Source organism: Oryctolagus cuniculus, chromosome 2 (genome assembly GCF_051225735.1).
Source record: "Oryctolagus cuniculus isolate XC-2025 breed Fujian yellow rabbit chromosome 2, ASM5122573v1, whole genome shotgun sequence".
NCBI lineage: Eukaryota > Metazoa > Chordata > Mammalia > Lagomorpha > Leporidae > Oryctolagus > Oryctolagus cuniculus.
The window spans coordinates 88,110,407-88,120,724 of NC_142868.1; the positions used below are offsets into that span (position 1 = coordinate 88,110,407).

General features: G+C 45.3%; 1 pseudogene; it reads left to right on the forward strand.

Annotated features, from left to right (window-relative positions):
• Positions 1–9,288: 9,288 nt before the first annotated feature.
• On the forward strand, positions 9,289–9,427 carry LOC127490372 (U2 spliceosomal RNA; annotated as a pseudogene).
• The last annotated feature ends 891 nt before the right edge of the window (positions 9,428–10,318 follow it).

Genomic DNA, 10,318 nt, shown 5'->3' on the forward strand with positions numbered 1-10,318 from the left:
AGAGAGAGAGGAGGAGGACAGGAGTGAGAATGAATTCCAAAGGAAGCGATGTGAGGCAAAGAGCAAACACTTGCTCTGGAGATGTTAGGTTGATGACACTATCGGGCATTCCGCTGGGGATGTGGTTACATATGAGTCTAGAGTGGAGGAAAGAGCTACTTGATGGAGGTATACATTGGGCAGTCCATAAGTGCAGATTGTACTCAAAGCTTTGGGATGACACAAGGCCAACAAGGGACTGAGTACATGGGAAAAATGGGCTTAAGGCGGGAGCTCCAGAACACACCAATGCTTCAGGGTTGGAGAGGTGAAAAAAAATGCACATGAGATCAAAAGTGAGCAGCTGCTTAGAGGCGGGAGAGAAGCCAGGAAGATGTCATGTCCTGGGAATTCTTTCAAGGGGAAAAGGACATCAGCCATGTCCAATGCTACTGAAAGGTTAAGGAAGGTAAGAGTGGAGAATTTTGCATTAGATTTAGTATGTGGAGTTTATTGGCAGCTGCCACAGTTGGCAACTTCTGGCATGATATAAATGTCGTCATTTTTCTGCTGCCATATCCCACCTGGAGATTTAACATGATTCCAACATCAGCCCTGAAAGTGTCAGGCTTCTGATGTTTTATTAACATGGACTCCAGGTCTCTGATACTCTCCCCTTTGGAAGCTGGAGCTTCATAGTTCTTAAGTGGAGAATGGACTTTGTGACTTTCTTCTAATGTATCAGGCAGAAGTGAAAGTGCATGATTCCAATTAGGGCACTGAAAATTATGGCTTCCTCCCGGACTTGGCAGAAGCCCAACCATGATGTCCTGTAAGCCACAACCACCCACATGGGCCACCCCTAAAGTTATGACCCACTGAAAATGTGAGACTTAATGCTTATGGTTGTAAGGCAGCAAGTTTGGGGATAACTCGTTATGTGAAAATAGATAACCAATATGGATTTTGGTACTTGGAAGTGACAGTAGAGTCTATCATAGCAAATACCTAGAATGAAGAGTGGCTTTGGGACTACACAATGGGCAGAAGCTAGAAAGAATGTGAAGAGGGTGAAAGCTAATGTCCCCTGAACACACTGTGAGTTCAGGCTAAGGCTCCTGAGAACGTGTGAGTGAGGCTCCCCTGAAGTTCCTGCACATCTTCGGGGTCAGCTGCAGTGACATAAGTAGTAGAAAACGCACCTCATTGGGGCTGGCACCGTGGCTCACTTGGTTAATCCTCCACCTGAGGCACTGGCATCCCATATGGGTGCCGAGTTCTAGTCCCAGTTGCTCCTCTTCCAGTCCAGCTCTCTGCTGTGGCCCGGGAGTGCAGTGGAGGATGGCCCAGGTGGTTGGGCCCCTGTACTTGCATGGGAGACCAGGAAGAGGCACCTGGCTCCTGGCTTCGGATCGGCGCAGTTCCGGCTGTAGCGACCATTTGGGGGGTGAACCAACGGAAGGAAAACCTTTCTCTCTCTCTCTCTCACTGTCTATAACTCTACCTGTCAAATAAATAAATACAATGTCAACCGGGGCCGCAGCTCACTTGGCTAATCTTCTACCTGTGGTGCTGGTACCCCAGGTTCTAGTCCCAGTTGGGGCGCCGGGTTCTGTCCCAGTTGCTTCTCTTCCAGTCCAATTCTCTGCTGTGGCCCAGGAAGGCAGTGGAGGATGGCCCAAGTGTTTGGGTCCTGCACCCACATGGGAGACCAGGAGGAAGCGCCTGGCTCCTTGCTTCGGATCAGAGCTGGCCATAGCGGCCAATTGGGGGGTGAACCAATGGAAGGAAGACCTTTCTCTCTCTCTCTCCCTCTCTTCCTCTCTCTCTTTCTCTGTCTGTCTCTCTCTCTCTCACACTGTCTAACTCTGCCTGTCATAAATATAATAAATAAATAAAAGAAAATGCACCTCATAAAGAGAGCGAATCAGCCATGGTAATCTCTACGCCATGATTCCAAGGTACTGCTTAGTTTCTTCTTTATGTAGAGTAAAATGTTGAGTGGAGGGAGGTACTGTTATGGGAGGCATACCAAATAAAAAGGAACCAATGTTTCTACTTAAAAAAAATCCTCTGCCTCTTCAGGTGGCAAAAAGATGTTAAAATTAAGAAAGGACTTCTGGGTAGATAATCAACCAAAGGTCCTTCCAGGAGTAACAATAAAGCTGAAGGTATAGGCATAAAACCTCCTTTGAAGACATCAGCGCAATTGTCGGTAGTGCCTCAGAATGACAACAACAACAAAGATCTCAAAAAGCTCTGTATGCCTGAGACTTCCCTCAGCCAAACAATGCGGCTTGTAAGAAACCTAAACGCACGTTCTTTCAGCAAGTGTCTCAGACAGGGAGGAGCTTATCCTGACTTGTAGATGTACATTTGTCTAATGAATTGGAAACCAATAATATTCAGAGAAGATCCACAAAGCTTTTGAAAGCATGAGATCAGCAGAAACACTGCCAGCTTAGACTGAAAGGGACAGATGGTACTAAATAAAATAAGAATCTTGGACACCCCCCCCTCCAGTGTGCCCATGCATACACACACACATTCTACTGAGAGGAAGCTGCCTGACCCAAGTATGTGTTCACTTTCATGAAAAACATAGGGTGCCATGGGAAATGACCAACTGAGGCTGGCATCAGGGGTGGTAAAAGAATTCATCCGAGCACTCAGAGTGAACAGACTTGGATTAAGTACTTTGCAAGGGAGCAGTGGTCGGCTGGTTGCTGCTGTGTGTTGCAAAGGAGCAGCAGGACAGGCAGGACAGCTTGAAGGTGACAACCACTACAATGTGCGTTCTAATCTGGGAGATGGACGTCTGAAGCAGATTGCTGCTGGCTGGGGGCTCTTCCATCACTGATGATTTCATTAACACTGGGGATTTTCAGTAGTGACTTTCTTATCGTCAGGTGCCCAGGTCACCTCTACCAAGAGTATGGCCAAGAGCCATAGAGAGCTATTCTCAGTCCTAGAGTTCCCATGAAGAAAATTATCTATGCCAGATGGATTTCAGGGCTGGTACACCCCAGTGACTCCCGTGAGCCTTCCATGTTCAGTTATTTGAACAGGACTATCTAGAGTGGCCATCTTGTGCCTACCCTAACATTGGATATAGGCTATGAGGATTTTGAGCAAGAACTTGTCTTGGTTGTTTGCAGGTCTTCACATAAAGAGGAACTGTACCCAAGTTGTTGGAATTAAGAAAACACATGTTTGGGGCATTGTGGTACTGCAGGTTAAGATGCAGCCTGTGGATACGGGGACCAGTTCAAGTCTCAGCTACTCCACTTCCATCCAGATCCTTTGTAAAACACCTGGGGAAGCAGTGGAGGATCACCCAAGACCTTGGGCACCAGCACCCATGTGACAGACCTACATGATGCTCCTGGTTCCCGTCTTTGGCCTGGCCTACCCCTGACCATTGTAGCTATTTGGGGGAGTGAACCAACAGATGGAAGATCTCTGTCTCCTGTCTTCCTTCCTCTCCCTCTTTCTCTCTCTCTAACTCTGCCCTTCAAATAAATAAATAAATAAGTCTTACACACACACACACACACACACACACCCCTGAGGTACTCATTCAAACCTCAATCTCCTTTATGAGTTCAACTTATATTTCAAGCTAATGCTGTACTGGGTTGGGGCAGGTTAATGTTTTTCATGTGGGAGGAATATAAATTAATTGTGGCCAGATATGAAATTGTTGTGGTTTTAAAATATGCCTATGGCTTTTTGATACTTCTCTCTCTCTCTCTCTCTCTCTCTCTCTTTTTTTTTTTGATACTTCTCTTTTTTAGGAAGTAGAGCTTGCTTTCTCTGACCTTTGTATGTGGTTGACTTAGGGACACATTTCAATGAAGAGAGTATGGTGACAGCATTGGAATATAATTTTTGAGATAAGGACATAAAGGGCATTGTGGCTTCCTCTTTTCTCTCTCCTTTACTCTCTCTCCCTCTCTCTCTTTCTCTCTCTCTCTGGCTCTGATCACTTGCCTGCGGGAAGCCAACTTCCATGTAATAACACAGTAAGAAGAGTCCTGTGGAGACGCACATGTAGAGAGGAACCAAACACTGCTGAGGGAGACTGCAAGAAGATCATCCAGCTCAGATCAACTGAAGCCTCAGCACACACCTTACTGCCACCCCATGAGGCAGACTGGGCCAGATCACTGAAATTCATCACCCACAGAAGCTGTGGTGATAAGTATTCGGCATTTTATACCATGAAGTTTTGTGTCAAGTTCTAATAAAACAATCAATAGATGTCCAATACCCATGACTCAGAATATTCCAGGACAAATCCTGGAAAGCTAGTTCCCAAAATCTCTTTCCTGTTTTTAGGTATTAGTGGTAAGAATGTGTGCCCATCTGGGATGAGCACAGGGCAGAATTCTAGGGCCCAACATCCCTCATTCTTCCGTCAGGCATGCCTCTGCTGGTCACGGGAGACCTTACCCTCTGCCACAGCCCGTATGCCACTGTTACAGTGATGTTCTTTTATCCTGAGCCAGTTCTCATCATGTTGATCCGAGAAAGCTTCCTCCTCCTCACCTGTGCTACAGTCTGCCACTGATGCCTCATAAGAGAACTTTTTACATATTTGGTCTCTAGCCAGACCTCTGAAGACGTCCCTCTTCTATTTGCCTGCTTTAGGATTCAAGTGGATGTATTTTTTCTTGAATTCTACCCTACAATATGAGAGATAACAGACCCCAAAGCCTCAACTTCTTTGACTACAAGCCACTATCCAGACCCTGCTAAGTAACTTTTCTTATCTACAGCTTAACATGGGTACAGTATTACTACAATGGTAAAGATAAGTTTTTTTTTTTTTTTGAATGTAGGAGTTTAATAGGGGCCAGCATTGTGGCCCAGCAAGTTAAGCCACTGCTTGCAATGCTGACATTCTATTCTAGACCACTGATTCTAGTCCCAGCTACTCTGTTTCTGATCCAGGTCTCTGCCAATGTGCCTAGGAAGGTAGCAGATGATCAGATGATGGGCCAAATACTTGAATTTCTGCCATCCACATGGGAGAGCAAAATGGAGTTTTAGGCTTCTGGTTGCAGCATGAACCAACCGCAGCCATTGCAGCCATTTGGGGAAAGAACTTTGGATAGATGATTTCTCTCTCTCTCTCTCTGCCTTTCAAGCAAAATAAATGAATAAATCTTTTAAAAAGGAACTTAATAAACAAATGGTGATATGATCTAAAATAACTCACTAGATAAGATCTTCTCATAAGTTTGATAAAGTTTAGTATTGTTAGAAAATTGTTTATAATGAGATAAAATATTCTTCCTTGATAGAAATCATCCCAAAGGCACTAGCAGGCCAGCAGTTACTCAGAATTCTGTTCATATCTCCAGGGAATATGAGCAAGCTGGTGACACTTTAATTCTCTCAGGCAAAATGACTCGACGTGGTGACTTACACACAGGCCACTTCTCTTGAGACCCTTTGACTCTGCCATGAAGGGTTATGCCCTGGGTTGAAATTCAGCCACAGCCATCTGTAGCGTCTACCCAGAAGTCTGTGAGGAGGCTTTTTTTGTGTGAACAGTCCCCTCGGTGAGGATGGCCTGTGCTGGACTATCACAGAACTTTCCATCACAGGAACTAATTCTATCAGTTCATCCTGAGACGCAGAGGAAGATGAGAGGCTGAAGAGAGGCGCGGATTGGCAGAGAGGGAATCAAAAGCACCGCGTGGATGCAGACGGGCAACTGGCAGTGACAGTAGCAGCAGAGTAGAGAGCAGAGGCACATGAAGGCAGACTCAGAGCTCAGCGGCAGCCTGGAGCGCCCTGCCCTAATGAGACAAGGACCAAGTCTTCCTCCCTCTCACCTGCCGTGTGGCTTCGCACCACACTCGTGTCACTACAGGTAACCTGAACATTTGGTTATTTTGGATAACAGGATCAAGTTTTTCCTTAGTGCCAACCATGAATCTCTGTATGTCCAATTGGCCAACACATGTGCCTTCTTGGGTGCCCATAACATAATCCCGCTGGCTAACGCGCTGTATCTGCATGTCTGAACAGTACAGCGGATACCACTGGAGGCATGGATTTTAACACGCATTACCTCCAATCCTTATATTAACCTAAGGTTTTATTCACTGGGGCAACAAGTATTTATTTTAGGATTTATGATCCCCATTTTAAAAATGAAGAAATTAAAGTTTGAAAAGACCTTAGACTGGGGGGCAGCATTGTGGTACAGCAGGTTAAGCTGCATATACATCCCATATGAGTGGAGGATCAAGCCCTAGCTGCTCTACTTCTAATCCAGCTGCCTGCTACTGCACTTGGGAGAACAGTGGAATGTGGCCTCCGTACTTGGGCCCCTGCCACCAATGTGGGAGACCTGGGTGGGATTCCTGACTCCTGCTTTCAGTGTGGCCCAATCCTGGCCACTGTGGCCATTTGGGGAGTAACCTAGCAGATGGGAGATTTCTTTCTTTCTCTCTCTAACTCTGCCTTTCAAATAAGTTAAATAAATCCCTTCCTCTAGTAGTCTTTTTGTTATTTCCTTAATTCCTATTTTTTCTTTGGTTAAAGGCCATTGGGGAATCAAGGGACCTTTATTAGGATCTTTCATTTTTATCTTTATTGGGGTAATTTGGATAGAGAGTTGCGCCATAATTAGGGCTACCCTTAACTTTGTTAAGATATCCCTTCCAAATATATTGATAGGAATATCTGGGGATATTCAAATGGATGCCTTTGTCTTCCTTCCTTTTTTGTCTTTCAGCGTAACCTGTGATATTTTTTGTAATTTAGAGCACCCTCCCAACCCTCTATATTTTGCCATCCTTCTGTTATCCCTTCTTTTATTCCTTTAACCTCTTGTTCCCTTATTATAGTTAAATCGGCCCCTGTGTCTAACAGCCCTATTATATCTTTTCCCCCTAGGTTTACCTTTAAGGTAGGTCTTTGTCTTAATTCTATTTTGGTAGTTTCGGGTAGACCCCTGTAGCAGGGGTTTCCGTCTGTGCTTCCCCCAGGGGTGGGGCAGACGGCGGGATAGATGACTGGATATTCTGGGCAGACGCCATCCATCATGGTCCAGGGGCATTGGCCCCCACTTTCCCGTTTTTTGGCTCTCTACATACTTTTGCCATATGTCTGGTTCTCCCACAATTATAGCATTTTAGCAGAGTTTTTTCTCCACTCCTACAACTTCTTGCCATATGCCCCTTTTTTCCACACCTGTAACAATTTCCCTGAAAACTTCTTGACCCTTGCTGTCTATCTCCAGCCTTTAAGGCTTCTGCCAGCATGGCCACCTTATAGGAGGTGGATCCAAATTCTCTACAGGCATACATTTTTTTCTTCTAACAAATCTCCTGGTCTTACATTTCTAAGCAACTTTTTACATTCTTCATTAGCATTTTGAATGCTCATGATGTCCTTTAAATATGTTCTCAAATCCTCTCTAGATGTTTCCATATCAATCTGAGTAAATGATTAATAAACTCAGGGTAGGGTTCTTTGGGCCCTTGTCTGATGCTGACTGCTTTAGGGGCCCCACTGATAGTTCTCTGGCATTCTTGAAGCGCCTCAAGAGCCCATGTTCTATAGAGGGTTCTGGCATCATCGAATCTAGGGCCAGCTGCTTCTTCTGGTGATAATCCAATTCCCCTAATCTGATCTGATGTTAGTGGCACTGGTCCAGCCTTGTCTACTGGGGGAGGGGGATGCATCTCATCCCATGCTATCGCCTTCTCTTTTATCTTGTCTATGACTAGCTGTTTCTCTGCTGCAAAGCCAGGAGTTACATTCACTAGCATATTGATGTCTATTGATGTAAAGTTTACTTAAATTACCGCAAAATAAGTGATGGTAGCTGGGTGCATGAGTCCGTGTTCCTGGACTTGTTTAAACCAAGCGGCTATTAGTCCAGGTCCCACAGGCTTGTCTACCACCTCTTAACATTATCGGGTAAGCTGACTGTTCTTTTGCTTTTTCTTCCTTTCTTAACTCTCTGGGAACAACCTGAGGTTTTTGCCTACATTCTGCTATGGCGTCATAGAGCTTACAGGCGTCTCCTGTATTTTTTGGATTTAATCCCTTGCCACAACAAATTAACACCTTAAGGGTGTCTACTGCACATTTATAATCTTTCCCTGTTGTGGAACCTTCTCCTTTTTGTAGAAATTCCTCCAGGAGGTTTTCTACCTCTTCCAAGGTCCGCAGATCTTGGAGGTCCCGTCCTGTACAAGCTGCTGCCAGCTTACAAGCCCATGTTACATTTCCTGGTGAGTAGCACTTCACTTTCTTGCCTCTTGGTGCCTTTCCTGGAAGGACCTTCACCTTCTCTATACTCAACTAGTGCCTGCCTATATTCTTTTGACTGGGATGTCCCACCCATCGTGGTCTCTTTCAACCACCGCTACTCACCCTTTTGATGATTCCTCAAGGGCTCGTCTCTTCACCGTCTGACTTCAGGTCCCTGTTCAGGTGCCAGCTGTCAGGATCTCCCCCTTTGGGAACTGGCCGGGTTACCGCGAAGGAAGAGTCGAGGAGACTGAGGAAGGTCAGGCTAAACACACTTTATTGATACTCCAGGCGACTAGGAGGAGAGATCGTTCAAGCCTACTCCTGCGGGCACTATGCCCTACGGACCAGGAGCTTCTCCCCGCGGGCACTAGGCACTATGGACCGGGGAGAGAGGCTGAGCAACCTCTGGTTTACAGTGTCTGAGGGTCCCCTTATATACAGTTTCTAGAGGCTAGCCCCGCCCACATTCCGACCCCCCAGGGTCCCGTAGTCATGGCAACGACAGTTTGTGGTTAGGCCCTCTAGTTAGGCTGTCCATTTTCAAATCTTACCAGCTAGGGTGGTTACCTTTCTATTTTTCTTTCAAGCTGCGCTACTGCGCAGTTACTTTCTTTCAAATGGCACTACAGTTACTTTGTTTCAAACGGTGCTACAATTACTTTCTCCATGAGAGGTTCCCTAACAGTAAAGACAACAAATGAAATGGTTAGTTAAGGGGCTGGCATTGTGGCATTGTGGATAAAGCTGTCATTTGCAACACCAGCATCCCATATGGGTATGAGTTTGTGTCCTGGTTACTCTATTTCACTCCAGCACCCTGCTAATGGCTTGGGAAAACCAGCAGAAGATGGCCCAAGTGTTTGGGACCCTGCGGCATCTAAGGGAGTCCTGGATGAAGCTTCTGGCTTCGACCCCGGCTCAGCCCTGACCATTGCAGCCATCTGCAAAGAGCAACAGCAGATGGAAGATCTTTCTCTGTCTCTCCCTCTCTCTTTGAAAATTTGACTTTCAAATAAATAGATAATAATCGCTTCTCAGCCTTTTGGCTAAGATCAAGTGTAGTATCAAATAAATAGATAAATCTATATAAAAAAGAAATGGTTAGTCAAGGGTTTCCAAACAAAAACTCCCAGTTAAAAATGTTGATCTCATGGGAGAACAGGTAAGGTTACTAGAGACTAGGAAGGCAAAGGGACAGAAAAGGTTAGATTTACAGAAAGATTACAGAAAGGGAGAATCATTTCCAGTGTCTACAGCACAACAGCAGGACTAAACTCTACAACAATTTATGATCTATTTCCAAATAGCTAGAAGAGTCTAAAGGTTTCCAACAAATACAAATGATAAATGTTTAAGGAGATGGAAATGCTAATTACTCTGATTTGATCATTACACATGGTATACATGTGTCTAATTATCATATGGTATTCCATAAATATGTGAAAATTTTATGTGTCAATCAGAAATATTTTTATAAAATTCCCTATGCTAGCACCAATGCTGATTCTTTTGTAGGCTGGGGGGTGAGGCTATGAAGTCTTTATTTTTAATAAGGATTCCAGATAGCATTTTGATACTTGGTATTAGTTTGATGCCATGGCACTGGAGTATGCTCTTTCTAAACATGTTTAAACCATTGCATGTTGGGCCAGTGTTGTGCAGCGGTTGAAGCCTTCACCTGTGGTGTTTGCGTCCCACGTTGGAGGCCAATTTGAGTCCTGGCTACTTGTGGGGAGCAACTCAGACTAGACTAAGTTACTGGAATTAAAACTTATTCTATGCATCTGTTCTCCCACAATATGGCGCTGAGAAGGGAAACAGCTTCTACACAGCTGCCTCCAGTTCAACCAATAAACTGTAGGACCTGCTCCTGATTGGAGGAGAGCAGCATACTCGGCGTGTGGGTAGCAGAGTTGGGATTGGTGGAAGAGGACTATAAAGGAGGAGAGAGACAACATGCACCAGGAACATCTAAGGGGAACATCTATTTGAAGGAACACCTGTGCAGCCCCCGAGAGAGCCGGCCGGCGGTGTGCCGCTCCCCTGCGGAAGTGGG